The following is a 19527-nucleotide window of genomic DNA, read 5'->3' as shown; positions in this document are numbered from 1 at the left end:
CCCTACGGGACACCGCAGAGTGGAGCAGAAGTGAGTGCTGGTGTCTACTAGGAAGGAGATGCCAGTCAACACTCACAAGTCCATGGCCACGGCCGTCAAGGTGTAAGTCAGAACGACGGTCCGCAGCCATGGACGTTACAGTATCCCCCCTCTTATGCCACCTCTTCTTGGGACCGGAGCAAGAGAGGATTTTCTTAATGAGGGTAGGGGCATTGAAGTTCTCTTCTGGCTCCCAGGACCTCTCCTCTGGACCAAACCCCTTCCAATCCACCAAATAAAAAGTCCTTCCTCCTACTTTCTTGAAGTCCAGGATCTCCTTAACATCGAACACATTGGAAGAACCGCTGGGAGCAACTGCAGGGCTAGGAGTTTTAGTGTAGCAGTTCAGGACCACAGGCTTCAGGAGGGACACATGAAAGGAGTTGGGGATCTTGATGGTAGGAGGCAGTCAAAGCTTATAGGAGACAGGGTTAATTTGTTGCAGGATCTCAAATGGTCCGAGGAACTTGGGAGCAAATTTGTACGAAGACACCTTCAGACGGTTATTCCTTGAGGACAGCCAGACTTTAGTACCCGGAAGATACTGAGGTGGCTCCAGGGGCGTAGCTAAAGGTACGTGGGCCAGGGTGCAAGAATTCAACTTGGGCCCCCCTACCCCTCCCCAAGCAGACCCTGCTCGTGCCTATATGCAGTCGCCTTGCCCAACCGCAGGACCAAAATCTTATTAGGGGAGTACATTATAATAATAATAATAATAATAATAATAATAATAATAATAATTAATAGGGATAACATCTCATAGTAGTAAATATTTATTTTTTTATTGAAAAATAAAAAAAATCTGAAGATAAAAATGTAGAGGACAGGGTACTGGGAGGACACACTGTGGCAGACCTATGAGCAGGAAAAATGTTTGTAGTTAGAAACGTTAATAGCATTTTAAAGAGTTTTATTCATGAGAGATCATGAAAATGATTTTGTATGTGTATATATATGTATATGGGGTTTAAATAATCCCACATGATTAGTGCATCAGGTCATTCAGACAGTATAGAACAATAATTGTTTGACCATATTTGGACCTAGTGTCCATGTTTTACTATGTGTTTAGGAAAAACACACTTACCTTCAATATGCCTCTAAATTCTATAGACTGCAGTCTGTGATCTTCTAGATTCTGAATCATGGCAAATCAACCAATAACTGAAAAACAAACTAACCTGCAAAATGAAGGAAATGATCAGCATTTGGGTCAAAAATCATAAAGGTATTATGTTACAAATAAAAAAACAGAAATTCATTCAAAACAAATAATACTTACTGGTAACTTGAAAGAGGTAAACTGCGTATTTGCTGTGAATAGCAATCATGGATAACGAACCCCAAAACAGTCAACAAAACAAGGGAACTGAACAAGTAACGTTCAATGCTCATCCTATAAAAATAGAAGAGGAACAATGAAGTCTGGAACATATATTAAATATATTAGAATCAGTCCAACGTTTGTAAGCATCTGCCATGACTTTTAATTCACACAGGAGCAATCAACCGTGTATGTGTCTGTACCGTACAGAGAGTTTCACAAATGCTATTATGGTTTAAGAAAAGTTTTTACAGTAGTCATCTCTGGTGAAATATACATCTATATACAGGGTTTTAGCCTGTGGTTTCTAGCTAGGCAGATGCTATACAAACGTATCACTCTGAACCATGCAAAAGATTGGTAAACTGGAACCATGTAACTGAGAACAGGAAATGAGTTAGTATAAACCGTTTAACTAGGTGAAACTCAAAACTTCCAAACCGATATAAAACTGGTCACAATGAACTGGTAAACTGTATACTCACAAATCCTACTAAAGGGTATGTCTCCGTGCTTTGGCCTCAGAAAACTTGTCAATCATGCTCTGTATCAAGAGCGTAACTAGGAAAGACTGGGCCCCATAGCAAACTTTTGACTGGGGCCCCTCTCCGCTGGGTAACACACAACACCCCTTGTATATAGTGCCTCCCTATAGATTCCACCACACAGCGCCCCCCTATAGATAGCACCATACACAGCCCCCTGTAGATAATGCCATACACAGCCGCCTGTAAATAACGCCTTACAGGCCGCCTGTAGATAACGCCATACAGCCCCCCTGTAGATAACCTCTTACAGCCCCAAATCCCCCCTGTAGATAATGCCATACAGCCCCCCCTGTAGATATCGCCATAAAGAACCCCCTGTAGATAACGCCATATAGACCCCCATTGTAGATAACGCCATACAGACCCCCCTGTAGATAACGCCATACAGGGTCCCCCCTGTAGATAACATCATACAGACCCCCCTGTAGATAACTCCATACAGAACCACCCCTGTAGATAACACCATACAGACCCCCCTTTAGATAACACCATACTGAACCCCCTGTAGATAACGCCATACAGACCCCCCTGTAGATAACGCCATACAGACCCCCCCTGTAGATAACGCCATATAGCCCCCCCCAAAAAAAAACGGCCTATAGCTTGTCCTACAAAAGACATGCATCCCCTATCCACAGGATAGGGGATACATGTGTGATCGCTGGAAGCAATAAGGAGAACGGGGGACCGAAAGTCCCCCGAAGTTCTCCATGACAAACCTCGGACTTCCGGCGTCTGCGCAGTTCAATAAAAATGAAAGGTGCGCTGGTAACGCATGCGAACAAGCGTGACAAGTACACAATTAATTTCTATGGAGCTACAGACAGACCCCGGAAGTCCGAGGTTTGTCATGGAGAACTTCGGGGGACTTTCGGTCCCCCGTTCTCCTTATCGCTGGGCGTCCCAGCGATCACACATGTGTCCCTTCTCCTGTGGATAGGGGATGCATGTGTTTTGTAGGAACGCCCTTCAGTGGCGTTGCGCTGTAGCAGCTGCACGGGCCCTCTCATGCTGTGGGCCCCGTAGCAGCCGCTACGGCTGCTATAGCGGTAGTTATGCCACTGCTCTGTATATCAAGCTTTCTGGCCTTCTCATTTTCAATACTTAGTAGAGCAAGATGACTTAGTCTCTGTTAAGACATTGTACTCCTAAGGTAATTTTTGATCAGTTTTATCTTTGAAAATGATCGTTCTGCTGATGATACGGTCACTGGCAGAGTAAGAAAAAGCAGAAGTGCTATGCAGACATCAGGTAGAGTGGAAGCCAATCCAGAGCTGTCAACCAACAGGAGAATAGCTAGATCTCTAACAGATGAAGTAGTTTTGATATCCTCTGAAAGCGCAGACCGGAAACTTAACAACTGACCAGGAAAATCATTGGATAAGTCATCCTGGTAGAAGTCTTGCAATTTTGTTGCTTCTTTGAAGACTACATCATCAGATTCCCCTGAAAGTGTTGCTGGTTGCAGAATTTTGAACCTCTGTAGAACAGTATTCATGGCAGAAAACCGGTTTTGCAGCTGATTTATAGCAATATCCAAACATTGGTAAAAAACTGTTATTTTGAATCTTTCTTCTGGGTCCTGTAATCTTTCATCCAAACACAGCTCATCAAAGTGTCCTTTTTGCCTCCTCATAATTATTTCGAAAGTCGCTGAGCACTTGAGTAGCATTATATACCAGTTTGGTTGCAGTACAAAGATCCATGTCTTTTGACTGCAACATTTTAGAAACTAAATTAACATTTTCTAAAACTTTGGCTTGCAGGACAATCATGAAAATAAAATGGAAGGATTCCATTTTTGCCTTCAATGCGCTAGCCTCATCTCTCTCTTTTGGCTTGGTGGAAATAATAATAATTTTAGACAAAGCCTGTAAGATATCCTGAAACCTAAATCTTAGAGCTAGGACAGAATCTTATCGAGAAGCCCATCTTGTTGGGCAAAGTTGTTTTAAAGTTATGGAGGATTCAGAGGTAAAGGATGCTAAAAATGCCCATCTCTTCACACTGTCACCAAAGAAAGTATATAAAGACTGAACAGTGTAAAAAAAAATAGCAATTTCAGGTATATTTGAAACTGCATCATGCAACACTAAATTGAGGTTATGGGCAGCGCAATGTATATAAAGAGCATTATTTTCTTTGCTGAGAATGCGAGCTTGAACACCAGTGTAAATGCCACTCATGGTGGCAGCTCCAGCTCCATCATAACCCTGGCCTCTGCATTTTGATAGATCCAGACATTTCTTCTCTATGGATTCTATAATTGTCTTTTCAAGGCCAGCTGCTGATTGATCCTCAACAGACTGGAATCCTAAAAAGGCTTCCTCTATTTTAATACTGGTTGCTCGAAAGTTTTCATCTCTCTCAATAACGACATATCTAAACACCTGACTTAGTTGATTAATTTCCCCAATGTCTTGAGTTGTATCCATTATAATAGAATAAAACTGTGACTTCTGGATTTCAGAAATAATTTCCTCCTCCACTTTGCTCGCAAGAAGACTTATCAGTTCATTCTGTATTTGTGGACAAAGATCTTTCACTTTTCCTTGGGGTCTCTGCAAAAGGTCCTTTAGTACAGTAAGTCTTGCAGCTGATAGATATTTTATACTGTCCTGTGACTAAATTTATTGTACTGAATGTGGTACGTGTATGGTGAGGGGACTCTCAAGTACAATATGTGCAACTTCATCTTCTAAAAGTTCTGATGCTGCTACTGGTCTGGTGCATGATGTTGCACCTCTAATCAGAGGGTCTAGATGTACATAGCAGTACCCCAATGGTGTTTATTTTGACACATGTAGTTGTGTAAGGACACCTTGTGCATGTCCTTTGGTCTTTTGACAAAAGAGTTTATAAGGTTTTGTGTAGTCTGGTATGCCTAGGGCTGATGTATCTAAAAATTGTCTCCTTCAGCTGCTGAAGTATTGTCAATTCCTCAACTGCAAGTAAATGTTTTCTGCCTTTTTTCTAGTCATCATACCTTTAGTCTGGTGCTACCTGAATTTCGGTTTGGGGATACTGAGGTAGTTTAGGACAATATCTTTTTTTTTTTTTATTCTTTATTTTTGCGACCAAAAAAGATACATTTTAAAGGAAGAGGAAGAATACAAAATCACAGCAACGTAAGAAAAATGATGTGGTGAATAATTCACCACATTCATGACACTTTGTTGAGGCAGGAGTGCTCCACAATTGGAAGGTGAAATAGCATAAATATATCATGTGGAGCAAGTACACTTTAATGTAAAATACAAAACAATAGTGCAAGAGTATGGACAGGGAGAAAGAAGGTGTGGGGGTCGAGGAGGAAAAGAGGAGGTGATGAGGCAGAGAGGTAGGGAAGAAGAGAGGGAGGGGGAAGGAGGGGGGAGGTTTGCAACTCCAGATATCTATATGCTGGTGTGGTAGCGAAGATCACCTTATATAATATATTGATCTATGGCAGTGCGGGGAAGCCTAGGCGGTTGGGTCAGCAAGGCTAGAGTCTCGGAGGATATCACTTTAGGAGACTGATCCTTGAAATACGATCCATTGAGCTCATGTTTGACAGAATATGTCATGTGAATTATTGAGAGAAGATGTTAAATCTCCCATGTGCATAAGGTCATTGATCTTGGAAATCCAGAGGGATAAAGTGGGAGCAGAGATTTGTTTCCATCTCAGACGGAAACAGTAACGTGCTGCCATCACCAAGAAATGGAGCAGTGAACACTTGTAAATTTCGGCAGGAATATCACAATGGTGGAGAAGGAAGAGAGCCAGACACAAGGTTATTCCAGTGTCTGTGACTTTGCGGATCACCCGCTTGACCCCTTCCCAGTATGATATTAAAAGTTGCAGGACCAGAAGGCACTCAGGAGGGTACCATTTTCAGCACCGCATCTCCATCAAAGTGGGGATGCATTAGGGAACATGGTGTGTAAATATGTTAGGACTCTATACCAGCGAGGTAGAAGTTTATAACTAGCATCTTGATGGCGAGAACTAATAGATGTCTTGTGAGCCAGCGTGAGGATGTGTGCTTGTTGTGAGGGAGAGAAAGATATGTTCAAGTCTGATTCCCATTGTGATAGATAATTAGGAGGAGGTATATTGGGGGGGGGGTTTTACAGAAGAGTGTAGATCGTAGACAGGGTAGGGCAAATCGGGCCGGATCCGGAGCAAAGTTCCTCTAGTGGTTTCTTATTGTTTTGATAGGCAGGAGGAGGCAAGATAGAAGTACAGAAATATCTGCATTGGAGGGTTCTCCATAACTCCAGAGGTTTAGGGTCCGATAAACGGGCTAGATCAGAGGGAGAGAGCCAGTCTGAGGCAGAAGTAAAATGGGAAGCACAAAATTTACCAGCAGTTGACCACGATCGAAAGATTGGATCCTCTAAACCTGGTGGGAAGAGTGGGTTACCCAGGATAGGGCCATGGGAGACTGGGTCGGGATTAGAGATGTTCTCATTAGGGAGGTCGAGCAGCATGAGTAGGTTGGGCCAATAGTGGGATGTTGGCGTAAAGATTTAATTTGGTCTGGCTCTAGCCAGAGGGCGGCAGAAAGGGGGATAGTGGTGAAACTTTGTTCCAGAACTATCCAGGCTTTGATAGATGAATGCCTGCCCCAGTCGACTACCCATGAAAGGTGTGAGGCAATGTAGTAGGATCTAATGTCTGGGAGGACTAAGCCACCGGTTTCTCTGGGTCTATACAATAGCATGCGTTTAAGTCTGGGTGGTTTGCCTGCCCATATGAATAAGATTTGGAAAGAGTTAACCATTTTAAAAAATGAAGTTGGTTTGGCAATTGGGAGGGCCTGGAACAAGTACAGGATTCTTGACAATACATTCCTTTTAAAATGGTGCAGCCACCCATCCACTGTCCGGATGTCTGCGATGAGAGGGGGGAAGTTTAGTGCCGGTACATCCTGGTGCAGGGGGAGAAGTGTGGAGCGCACTCACGCGTAAAGCGCACGCCAAAGGCAGTGGGTATCAGCTGTGCTTTTTGCGATTGCGCTGTTCCTGGCTATTCAAGCCCAAAAATGCTATGGTCAATCGCAACTACAGCATCGAAGGCATTATAAAGAGGGCAGTAGCCCTCTCCAACAGCTCGTTGGCGCCCCCACAACGTGGCACGCCGATGGTTTTCTTGGCAGCATAGGGGCCTAATGAAGTCCCCCAGGAATGCCTTCACTCTGCCTCTGTTAAGCCCTGCCTGTGGCAGGGCTTAACAGAAGCCTTTAAAAAGGGCATCGTTTGCGCTTAGTGTCGGAATAGTATGTATGTATGTGCTAAATGAAAGCTGTGACAACTGCTGTCTCGTACATCTATCGTGGTGGTCCCCACTGATTAACCCCTTAGAAGCTGCGTTCAATCAGGATCACGGATTCTTAGGGGTTAAAAAACTATCGACAATGACCTCCAGCTAGGACATCTACAGAAGCCTTGGCTTGCTGCCAGTGAGTAGCTGACAGCTCTAATGCACTGCACTACACATGTAGTGCAGTGTATTAGAATTGCGATCAGGGCCTCCTGCCCTCAAGTCCCCCAGTGGGACAAAAAAAAAAAGTTAAAAAAAAGTTGTCGAAAAATAAAAAAATACAAGTTTAAAAGTTATAAAAGTAAAAATCCCCCTTTTTCCATTTTCAGTCCTTTATTATTAAAAAAATAAAAACATAAATAAACTATGCATAATTGGTATCGCCGCATCCGTAATGGCCTGAACTACAAAAGTATTTAGTTAGTTATCCCATGCGGTGAACTCTGTAAAATTAAATGATAATGAACAATAACAGAATCACTTCACCTCCCAAAAAATGGAATAAAAAGAGATCAAAAAGCTTCATGTACCCAAAAATGGTACTGATCGAGCAAAAAAAAAGCCCTCACACAGCTTTCTTGATGGAAAAATAAAAAGTTATGGCTCTTAGAATATGGCAACACAAAAAGTAAATGATTTTTTTATAAAAAGTATTTTATTGTGCAAAAACCATAAGACATACAAAAAAACTATAAACATGTGGTATCGCAGTAATCATATCGACCCGCAAAATAAAGTGTATATGTTATTTATAGTGCACGGTGAATGCTCTAAAAAACAAAAGGAATAAAAGGCAATAGTAGAATTCCTGGTTTTTAGTCACCACACCTCTTAAGAATAAAAACTGATCAAAAAGTTGCATGTACCCCATGAAAACTACAATGAATTCCTCAAGGGGTCTAGTTTCCAAAATGGGGTCACTTTTAAGGAGTTTCCCCTGTACTGGTAGCTCAGGAGCTCTGAAAATGCGACATGGCTCCCAGAAACCAATCCGGCAAAATCTACATGCCAAATAGCTCTTCTGCCATTCTGAGCCCTGCCGTTTGTCCAACAAGCAGTTTATGACCACATGTGGGGTATTTCTTTAATCGAGAGAAATTGCTTTACAAAGGTTGGGGTGCTTTTTCTCCATTATTCCTTGTAAAAATTAAAACTTTGCACATTTTATCAGAAAAATATGTGATTTTCAAATTCACAGCCTAATTCCACGAAATGCAGCAAAAAACCTGTGGGGTCTAATTGCTCACTATACCCCTCAATAAATTCCTTGAGGGGTGTAGTTTGCCAAATGGGGTCACTTTTTTGGGTTTCTATTGTTTTAGCACCACAAGACCTCTTTAAACCTGACATGGTGCCTAAAATATAACTGTAAAGGATCTGCCAGACACAGCTTCTGTGTCAACGCCCATAGGTAATCAGGCTGCACCTGCTTCTATGTCTGTGAGACTGACTCCATCTTCCACCACTCAGGATGGCAGGCTTAGGAGTGGGAGAGCCTATCACAGCCTGGCCAGACGGAGCTAGCTCCCGCCCTCTGTCTATTTATACCTGCCTTTCCTGTTCCTCCTTGCCTGTGATTCTTCTCTGTTGGTTTCCTGGCCCTGCTGCAGCTTCTTGAACTATTTGTCCCTGCTCCATATTGACCCAGGCTTACTGACTACTCTCCTGCTCTGCGTTTGGTACCTCGTACACTCCTGGTTTGACTCGGCTTGTTCACTACTCTCCTGCTCTGCGTTTGGTACCTCGTACACTCCTGGTTTGACTCGTTCACTACTCTTGTTGCTCACGGTGTTGCCGTGAGCAACTGCCCCATTTCCCTTAGCTTCTCTGTTCCCTTGTCTGTTTGTCTGTCGTGCACTTATTGAGCGTAGGGACCATCGCCCAGTTGTACCCCGTCGCCTAGGGCGGGTCGTTGCACGTAGGCAGGGACTGAGTGGCGGGTAGATTAGGGCTCACTTGTCTGTTTTCCCACCCCCAGTCATTACAATAATCTAATAAAAAGGAGGCTCCAAAATCCTCTAGGTGCTCCTTTGCTTCGGAGGCCGATGTTACAGTCCATTAGCCCACTAGGGCCACATGTGGGATATTTAGAAAAACTGCAGAATCTGGGCAATAAATATTGAGTTGCGTTTCTCTGGTAAAATGGTCTGTTTTACAGAAAAAAATGAAATCTAATGTTTTTTCTGCATAAAAAATGAAATTTGTAAATACTACTTTGCTTTAAATTCCTGTGAAAAACCTAAGGAGTTAAGAAACTTTATAAATTCTGTTTTGAATACTTTGAGGGGGTCTAGTTTTTAAAATGGGGTGATGTATGGGGGTTTCTAATACATAGGCCCCTCAAAGCCACTTCAGAACTGAAGTGGTACCTAAAAAAAAGGCTTTTTAAATTTTCTTTAAAATATAAGAAATTGCTGCTTATGTTCTAAGCCTTGTAAAGTCCTAGAAAAATAAAAGAATGTTCAAAAAATTATGCCAACTTATCGTAGACATATGGGAAATGTGAACTAGTATTTGTGCGGTATTACTATATATCTTACAAGGAGATATATTTAAAATCAGAAAAATGCGAATTTTTACATAGTCTCTCTAAATTTGCTATTTTTCACACGTAAACACTGAATGTAACGACCACATTTTACCACTACCATAAAGTACAATGTGTCACAAGAAGACAATCTCAGAATCGCTTGGATAGGTAAATGCATTCCAGAGTTATTACCACATAAAGTGACACATGTCAAATTTGAAAAATTGGCTCTGAGCATAAGGCCCAAACGAGGCTGCGTCATAAAGGGGTTAAAAGTGAAAAAAAAAACTTTTCCCATTTTTCCTCTAAAGTAATGTAAAAAAATAAATAAATAAATAAACAAAATTGGTATGGCTGCATCTGTAAAAGTCTGAACTATTACAATATAGCATTATGTAATGCGCATGGGGAACAGCGGAAAAAAAAAACAACCTCCAAAATCGCTGTTTTTTGGTCAACTTAGCTCTAATTTTTTTTTATAAAAAGTGATAAAAAAAGTTGTATGTGGCAAAAAATGGTACAAATAAAAACTACAGCTTGTCCCGCAAACAATAACCCCTTACAACGTTCAATCCATGGAAAGATAAAAAAATAAACAAGTTATGGCTCTCAGAATTTGGTGAAACAAAACAATTATATTTTTTAACAAAAATGTGTTTTATTTATAAATTAGTAAAATATAAAGAAAACTATATAAATTTGGTATCATCGTAATTGTATTGAGCCACAGAATAAAGTTAAGTTGTCATTTTTACAGCATGGTGAAATCCAAGAAACAATGGAGGAATCACAGTTGTTTCCAATTTCAGCCAGCAAATAATTATTTTTCAGTTTCCCAGTACATTATATGGTACTTGAAATGCTACCAATATAAATTACAACTCCTCCCACAAAAAAAATAAGCCCTCACACCACTCTATTGATGGAAAAATAGAAAAGGTATGGCTCTTGGAACGCGGGGAGTGAAAAACAAAAATTTTAAATTTAAAAAAATGGCCGTGTCCTTAAGGGTTTAATGCCTATAAATATATATATATATATATATATATATATATATATATATATATACATATATATATACATAAATATATGCTCTTAAAAACTATTACTTTCTAATAAAGATATAGAAAATACAGGACAACGAGATTCCAAGGCTTTGAGAAGAGCAGAGGGAAGGGGGATAAGAAAGGACATAGCTGAATAAGCTGTGTAACAGGATCTGGAAGACTTTAAGCAGAGATATGGTAGCTGTGGGAGGAACGATCAGGATGAGGTACATGCAAGGCATTACGGGGCTGGTAGTGCCGTCACATGTGCCTCCTTTGGATTACTCCCAGATTTTCTAGAGTTCAGCTCTGCACAACAAGCTTCACAGTTAACTCTTTCTGTGAGGACTACTAGCATTTCTGGAAAGCTTAGTAATAGTAGCTGTGTTGGGATATGTCTCTGATAACACCGAACTGAAGAGGACCACTACACTGACTCAGATATGGCTCATAACATACAGTCACAGAAGCATATAGCTATACATCATTAACCTGCACAGAACAATTAAGACACTAACAGAGCAAACCGCTATTCCCCTCATATTTCAATCACACATTCAATCACACACCTAGCCTACATAAAGCACATATAATAAAGACAAGATCCAATACAAATTAGCTGAGATTGTCTGCTGCCAACCAGACCACAAGGGAAATACCCCACAGAGAGAGGGAGAGTTTGAATAGCAAGACCATGGCTTACTCACCGTGGTCTTTCTCTCCCTTCCTCCAAAGGGAAATTCCACACTAGTTTCGGATCAGGCAGGTCTTGATGAGAGAATCTCGCTGGGGCTTTCAAATTGGCAGTCATCATCATTGATCATTCTTATTGAGATCCTTTTCTCGATAACAGAATTTGTCCAGGATTCTTTGAAAATCCACAAAAATGACCGATCGTGAGAGATTGCACATACAATGGTTTGATGTATAGAAATCTAAAATGGCTGTGAATGGAGCCTTTCTTTATAGGTTCATGTTTTCACTTAATACACATCAACCAATCAGATGATGCCAAGAGACAGATACTAATATAGTAACACTTTTCTTCCTAGCTGAATCCTAACAAACACATCTGGTATGCATTATTTTGGAAAGTCTCATTACGTCATCTTCATCCTGTCTATTCAAATGATGGGGGATGTCTTCATTTCAATACATTCTTAAAACATATCTTATACAATTGAATAAAATGCAGTCATTTTGATAACGATTATACAATTTATATATATATATTACTCTCACACCAGTGTAAAAACGAAATATGTTTATAATAACAACAATCTGATTTAAATAATAGGTCATTATCTGTGAATACAGTTTTTTTTAAAATAAAAACTAAAGTCCACTTTTGTAGTTTATGCCATTTAAAGGGGTTGTCTGATGAGGAAAAAAAAAAGAATAACTTTAATAAGTAAAAAATTGCCTTCAAATTCATCATATAATTGGCTGAATTTCATTATTTTCTAGTCCCGTGGTCTTTTCTTCCCCGCTCAAAGAAGCCCAACATATGCTTCCCTAGACTGTATTTCCTGGCTTACTTCCTCCCTTTCCTCATGGCTCTCTCCCTCCCACCCTTAAACAAGTCCACTTAACGCAGTGTAGGTCCACTACTCCTCTCCCTCCAATCATCACACTATATTAAAACAGGTACAATTATATATATTTTTTTTATTGGCCAGTGATTTCCATGTAGCTGCAGCAGCATCTACACTTTCTAAATAGCCTGTGTGAGGTAGTGTCAAACTACTGTCAATGAGCTGACCTTGTGCACACTAGCAAGTAGACAGAGGGAGTGAAGTAGGCATCAGGAAGCTGGATTGCATAGAGAGCATGTAAGAAGCTAAGCCCCGATACCACATGAGCTATGTTGCATTGCCAGTGGTAGGACTGAAGAAGAATTGGAGCGTGTATGACGACACGCACATCAAAAGCTGAGAACTACTGAACTTCCAGCCAATGGCAATTTTCATGCAAAGTCCAGTAATTGGTGGTTTAAAAAAAACCACTTTATATTAATAACTGGATTAGGATTTAATGTTAGATTTATTGAAATATTTTGTTGTCTCCCTGTAATACAACTTTAACCGAGCACAGGTACTAGCATTGATACAATATATATATATATATATATACACATACTCTATATAAATGTGTATATGTATATATATAAACAATGGACTTTATGAGGTGCAACCGATTTAGAATAGTTTTCAACACCTTTTAAAATAGCCGTGTAGCATACAATTTTTGAGAGCTACAGTTTTATTGTTGGAACCTATGTCTTCTGTAATAAAAATTATGAACTGAATATTTTTAAAGGCTAACATCTCTGACCTATCATAGAAAACTCATCCATGTAAATGCCACACATCAGAGAAGTCCATCTGCAGTAAATATTGAAAATTTGAATCACCCGTGTCAGTGCGGCATCCTTAATCCGTTATTAAGGGGACCATAAAGTTCTCCTAGAGTGGATTGCTTGGCTACAAAATTGACACCCAACCAGTGGGCCGCGTGCGATCATGGACTCCCGCCAAACACCCCTGGTCTGGGGCTATTTTTCAGGGTTGGGTTAGGCCCCTTATTTGCAGTAAAAGAGAATCTTAATTGTGTAGCATACAAATACATTTCAGACAATTGTATGCTTCCAACTTTGTGACAACAGTTTGTGAAAGGCCTTTTTCTATTCCAGCACGACTGTGCTCTTATACACAAAGCAAGGCCCATAAAGTCATGGTGTGACAAGTTTAGTGTGGAGGAACTTGAGTGGCCTGCACAGAGCTCTGACCTCAACCTAATCAAACACCTTTCGGATGAATTGTAAAGCCGATTGCAAACTAGACCTTCTTGTCAAACATCAGTGCCCGACTTTACAAATACTCTTTTGGCAGAATGGCCACAAATTCCCAGGAACACCCTCCAAAATCTTGTGGAAAGCCTTCAATGTAAATTATTTCTCAGATTCATATGTGTCTGAAGTATATGTACGTGCAGTTTAATTCTATATTTGATTTAGTATACATACAGTCTAACTAGATGTGCATTTCTCTGTCATAATTTGTTCATGGCTACAGTTTTATAGCGGTCAGTCACAGAAAAATCTTAACTAGTTGCCCGATAAAACAACATAGAAGAGAAAAAAGTAGATTCTTCTATATGTAGTTTTAAGATTGGTGCTTATATATAAGGCTCTCTTCACATCTCATTCAGGCACTACATTTGGGGAATATGTCGTGAAATGCTCTAGACTGCCCGATTATCCAGATTTCTGCCCAAAACTATTTTTCTTTGGCATGCGTATGATTGATATATGTTGGTATTCAGTACAGGAGCCTTGGTTTGCACCTCATATTATAATCACCGAATTACATGATAAATAGCAGGCGCAGAGCTACAGAGGATCTAGACGAAATAGCTCATTCAATTGAATGTACCACTGCAGAGGTAATGTATGGCTACTCACAGCTTCTTCTGGCAATATTAGGTCCCGCATCCAGACCACTGGCAACCAGATATTTGCTAGGACAACATTGATTTAACATGGGTTGTGCAAATAACACATAATTCAGGTCTAATAGCTAAAATATTTTACTTATGTAATCAATAGATTTAATCTAATAATGCCATTGTTGAACCAACTGAAGATAATAGTGATATGTAATAATAAATTAATACATAGTAGTAATAATAATAATAATAATATAGTTTACTGTTTTTGAATACTGTATATTGAAGCAAGCATGGACAGCAATATGATACCAACCCTTGGAATACATTTTTTTTAATAACCTTATCTATTTTACCGTAGATACCATGAATAATAATTTAGGCGGAGTGTATGAAGGAGACTCTGCTTGAATTTCCTGAATATCATCAGACAAACCTGGAATCAAAAGATCTATAGTCCACAACTTAGGAATTATTGATGCTCACAAACAAAACTACTGGAGAGCACTGGTTTGATGTCTTTTGAAATGTGTCTAAAGGTGATTAAGGGTTTGAAGTGGAGGTAGCCTGACAAGAATTTAATCTTTTGGCCTTTAAAATGTATTGAAGACTTTTGTGGTCTGTTGTTGGTTTTCAGGTTTTTATGATTAGCTTACTAGAACTGGTGCCACCCTTCTATAAATACTAGTTTTACAACAAAAAATTGTATTTGCATGAGGAAGACAACATGTTGCATAATCATGCGCAAAAAAAAAATCTGTAATGTTAACTGGTGATTAAAGGATTAAGAATGATAAATTAAGAGAGAATTCAATTCCCAAAATTGAAAACAGGCATATATTAGTAAATGAGGAGTTAAGCCTTATTCACACGACAGGGTCCCGACCGAGCCCGAGTGTCGGCCGATAAAATCGCCCGTTTTTCTCCGTTCCGGGCCGGGCATATCTGGACAGTGACATCAGGGGCAACTACTGAAGGGGAATCCCCATGTGGCCGGTGATTCCACTTCAGGAAAAGCCCCTGTCGTCTGTGTCCATTTATGGACACTGAACGTTACTGGCTTCGCCTGGTGTGGAATCCCCGGTCACAAGGTGTTCGGGGATTCCGCTTCAGGAGTTTCCCCTGATGTCACTGTCCAGATATGGACAGAGACATCAAGCGCTCTGTCAAGGAGCACACGGGGATTCCGCTCCTTCAGGGAGCTAAAGTGGGGACTAGCACATAGAAGAGCAGGGTGATACCAAATTTATATAGTTTTACTACTTTTGCAAGGTAAAAACTGATTGTTAAAATTCTGAGAGCCGTAACTTTTTTATTTTTCTGTAGATTTAGCAGTGTGAGCAGTGGCGGATCATCATTAGGGTGCTGTGTAGCACCATATACAAGAAGGGGGGAAGCACTGTGTAGCACTATATACAAGAAGTGGGCGAAGCGCTGTGTAGCACTATACACAAGAAAGGGGGAAGCACTGTGAAGCACTATATACAAGAAGGGGGGGAAACGCTGTGTAGCACTATATACAAGAAGGGGGTAAGCGCTGTGTAGAACTATATACAAGAAGGGGGAGCTCTGTGTAGCACTATATACAATGGGGGGAAGCACTGTGTAGTACTATGTACAAGAAGGGGGTGCGCTGTGCAGCACTATATAGATGAAGGGGGTAGCGCTGTGTAGCACTATATGCAAGGGGGAGATCTTTGTGGTACTATATACAAGAAGATGGGGGGAATCGCTGCGTAGCACTATAACAAGAAGGGGCGGCACTGTGTAGCACTATATACAATAAGGGAGGGAAGCGCTGTGCAGCACTATATACAAGAAGGGGGAGCGTTGTATAGCACTATATACAAGAAGGGGGGAATAGCTGTGTAGAACTATATACAACATATGGGGAAGCGCTGTGTAGCACTATATACAAGGGGCAGAGTGCTGTGTGGTACTATATACAAAAAGGGGGGAAGCGCTCTGTAGCACTTCATACAAGAAGGGGGAGCGCTGTGTAAAACTATATACAAGAAAGGGGGAAACTTTGTGCAGCACTATACACAAGAAGGGGGGAACCGTTGTGTGGAACTATATATAAGAAGGAGGGGGGAATTGCTGTGTAGCACTATATACAAAAAGGGGTAAAGCGCCGTGTAGCACTATATAACAGAAGGGAGGGAGCGCAGTGTGGAACTATATACAAGAAGGAGGGGGCATTTGCTGTGTAGCACTATATACAAGAAGGGGGGGAGCGCTGTGTAGCACTATAAACAAAAAGGGGGAAGCACTGTGTAGCACTATATACAAGAAGGGGGAAGCACTGTGCAGCACTATATACAAGTAGCGGGAAGCGCTGTGTGGTGCTGTATAAAAGAAGGAGGTTGGGAATCTCTGTGTAGCACTATATGCAAGTGGAGGGAAAGCGCTGTGTAGCACTATATACAAGAAGGCGGGAGCGCTGCATAGCACTATACACAATAAAGGGGGAAGCGCTGTGCAGCACTATATACAAGAAGGGGGGAGCGTTGTGTAGCACTATATACAAGAAGGGGGAAGCACTGTGTAGAACTATATACAAGAATGGAGGAAGCACCTTGTAGCACTATATGCAAGAAGGGGGGAATCGCTGTTTAGCACTATATACAAGAAAGGGGGAAGCACTGTGAAGCACTATATACAAGAAGGGGGGAAACGCTGTGTAGCACTATATACAAGAAGGGGGGAAACGCTGTGTAGCACTATATACAAGAAAGGGGGGGGGAAACACTGTGTAGCACTATATACAAGAAGGGGGTAAGCGCTGTGTAGAACTATATACAAGAACGAGGGAGCTCTGTGTAGCACTATGTACAAGAAGGGGGGTGCGCTGTGCAGCACTATATAGATGAAGGGGGTAGCGCTGTGTAGCACTATATGCAAGGGGGAGATCTTTGTGGTACCATATACAAGAAGGAGGGGGGAATCGCTGTGTAGCACTATAACAAAAAGGGGCGGCACTGTGTAGCACTATATACAATAAGGGAGGGAAGCACTGTGCAGCACTATATACAAGAAGGGCGGAGCGTTGTGTAGCACTATATACAAAAAGGGGGGAATCGCTGTGTAGAACTATATACAACATATGGGGGAAGCGCTGTGTAGCACTATATACAAGGGGCGGAGCGCTGTGTGGTACTATATACAAAAAGGGGGGAAGCGCGCTGTAGCACTTCATACAAGAAGGGGGAGCGCTGTGTAGAACTATATACAAGAAAGGGGGAAACTTTGTGCAGCACTATACACAAGAAGGGGGGAACCGTTGTGTGGAACTATATATAAGAAGGAGGGGGGAATTGCTGTGTAACACTATATACAAAAAGGGGTAAAGCACTGTGTAGCACTATATACCAGAAGGGAGGGAGTGCAGTGTGGAACTATATACCAGAAGGAGGGGGCAATTGCTGTGTAGCACTATATACAAGAAGGGGGGAGCGCCGTGTAGCACTATAAACAAAAAGGGGGAAGCACTGTGTAGCACTATATACAAGAAGAGGGGAAGCACTGTGTAGCGCTATATACAAGAAGGGGGAAAAGCGCTGTGCAGCACTATATACAAGTAGCGGGAAGTACTGTGTGGTGCTGTATAAAAGAAGGAGGTTGGGAATCGCTGTGTAGCACTATATGCAAGTGGAGGGAAAGCGCTGTGTAGCACTATATACAAGAAGGCGGGAGCGCTGCATAGCACTATATAAAATAAGGGGGGGAAGCGCTGTGCAGCACTATATACAAGATGGGGGGAGCGTTGTGTAGCACTATATACAAGAAGAGGGGAAGCACTGTGTAGAACTATATACAAGAAGGGAGGAAGCACCTTGTAGCACTATATGCAAGAAGGGGGGAATCGCTGTTTAGCACTATATACAAGAAAGGGGGGAAGCGCAGTGTAGCACTATATACAAGGTGCGGAGCACTGAGTGGTACTATATACAAGAAGGGGGTAAACGCACTGTAGCACTTCATACAAGAAGGGGGAGCACTGTGTAGCACTATATACAAGAAGGGGGGAGCTCTGAGTAGCTCTATATACAAGGAGGGGGGGAGCGCTGTGCAGCACTATATATAGGAAGGAGGAAGCACGGTGCAGCACTATATACAAGAAGGAGGAGTGCTGTGTAGCACTCAATGGAGTATTAAGTAAACCATAGGCCCTGGGCTGTTCCACAAACTTTGGCCCCACTTCCCCACTGCCGCTCTGGCGTGTTTATAGTGAACACCACCTTTTTGTGCTAGCATTGACAAATGGGTGTTATGATTGCTCTTGTCAAAGGGCTGTGTCCCTACATACTGACAGTTTCCAACCATCGCTAAAAGTCTCAGACCGTGTAGGGACACATCCTCCTGACAATAGGAATGTAACACACATTTGTCTATTAGTCCTAGGTACACGAAGACTTTATGTGGAATACAAGGATTTCCTACAGCAGACATGTCAAGAGAGGGGACAGATCCTCTATAGATCCAGTGACTCACAAGTGACGTCTTCTCTGATGGGAGTCGTTCTCTTTTCTTCTCCATCTGACACAGATCGTTATGGCGACTTCTCCTGATGAGACATATTTGCTCCTTACTTCTGCAGCCATTTCCAGCCTCTATAGAAACACAAAAATTCAGACACCAAGGCCCAGGACCATACATTAAAGGCACAGACCGTTTTTTTTATACTGACGACCTATCCACGTGCCCGGACAACCCCTTTTACTCAGACTCATAAATTAAAATGCATACAGACCCCAGACATTCTAAACTATTGCCGTCCCCAGACCACCCTATGCAAATACAGACCCCAGAACAAGCAGCCTAAACAAATACAGACCCAAAACAAGCACCCTAAATACATACCTCGGAGCAGACCTCTAAATACAGACCCCAGACCTAACCCCTAAAATAATAATGACCCCAGACCTGACTCCCTAAACTAATATAGACCTCAGATCAGGCCCCCAAAATACAGACCCCATAAACTAAGACAGACTCTATACCTGACTCTCTAAACTAATACAGAACCCGACCCCTAAATACAGACCCCCATAAACTAATACAGAGACCAGACCCCCTAAATATACAGACCCAGGACCAGACCCCGTAAGTATATAGACCCTAGACATCCTAAATATAGACCCCAGACCAGACCCCCTAAATACAGACCCCAGACCAGACCCCCCAAATATACAGTCCCCAGATCAGACCCCTAAATACAGACCCCATAAATATACAGACCCCAGGCCTCCTAAATACAGACCCCAGACCAGACCCGATAAATAA

The sequence above is a fragment of the Rhinoderma darwinii genome, chromosome 9 (assembly GCF_050947455.1).
Source record: "Rhinoderma darwinii isolate aRhiDar2 chromosome 9, aRhiDar2.hap1, whole genome shotgun sequence".
In the NCBI taxonomy this organism is placed as follows: Eukaryota; Metazoa; Chordata; class Amphibia; order Anura; family Rhinodermatidae; genus Rhinoderma; species Rhinoderma darwinii.
The sequence above is the reverse complement of the archived record's forward strand: the minus strand, read 5'-3'. Positions refer to the sequence as shown.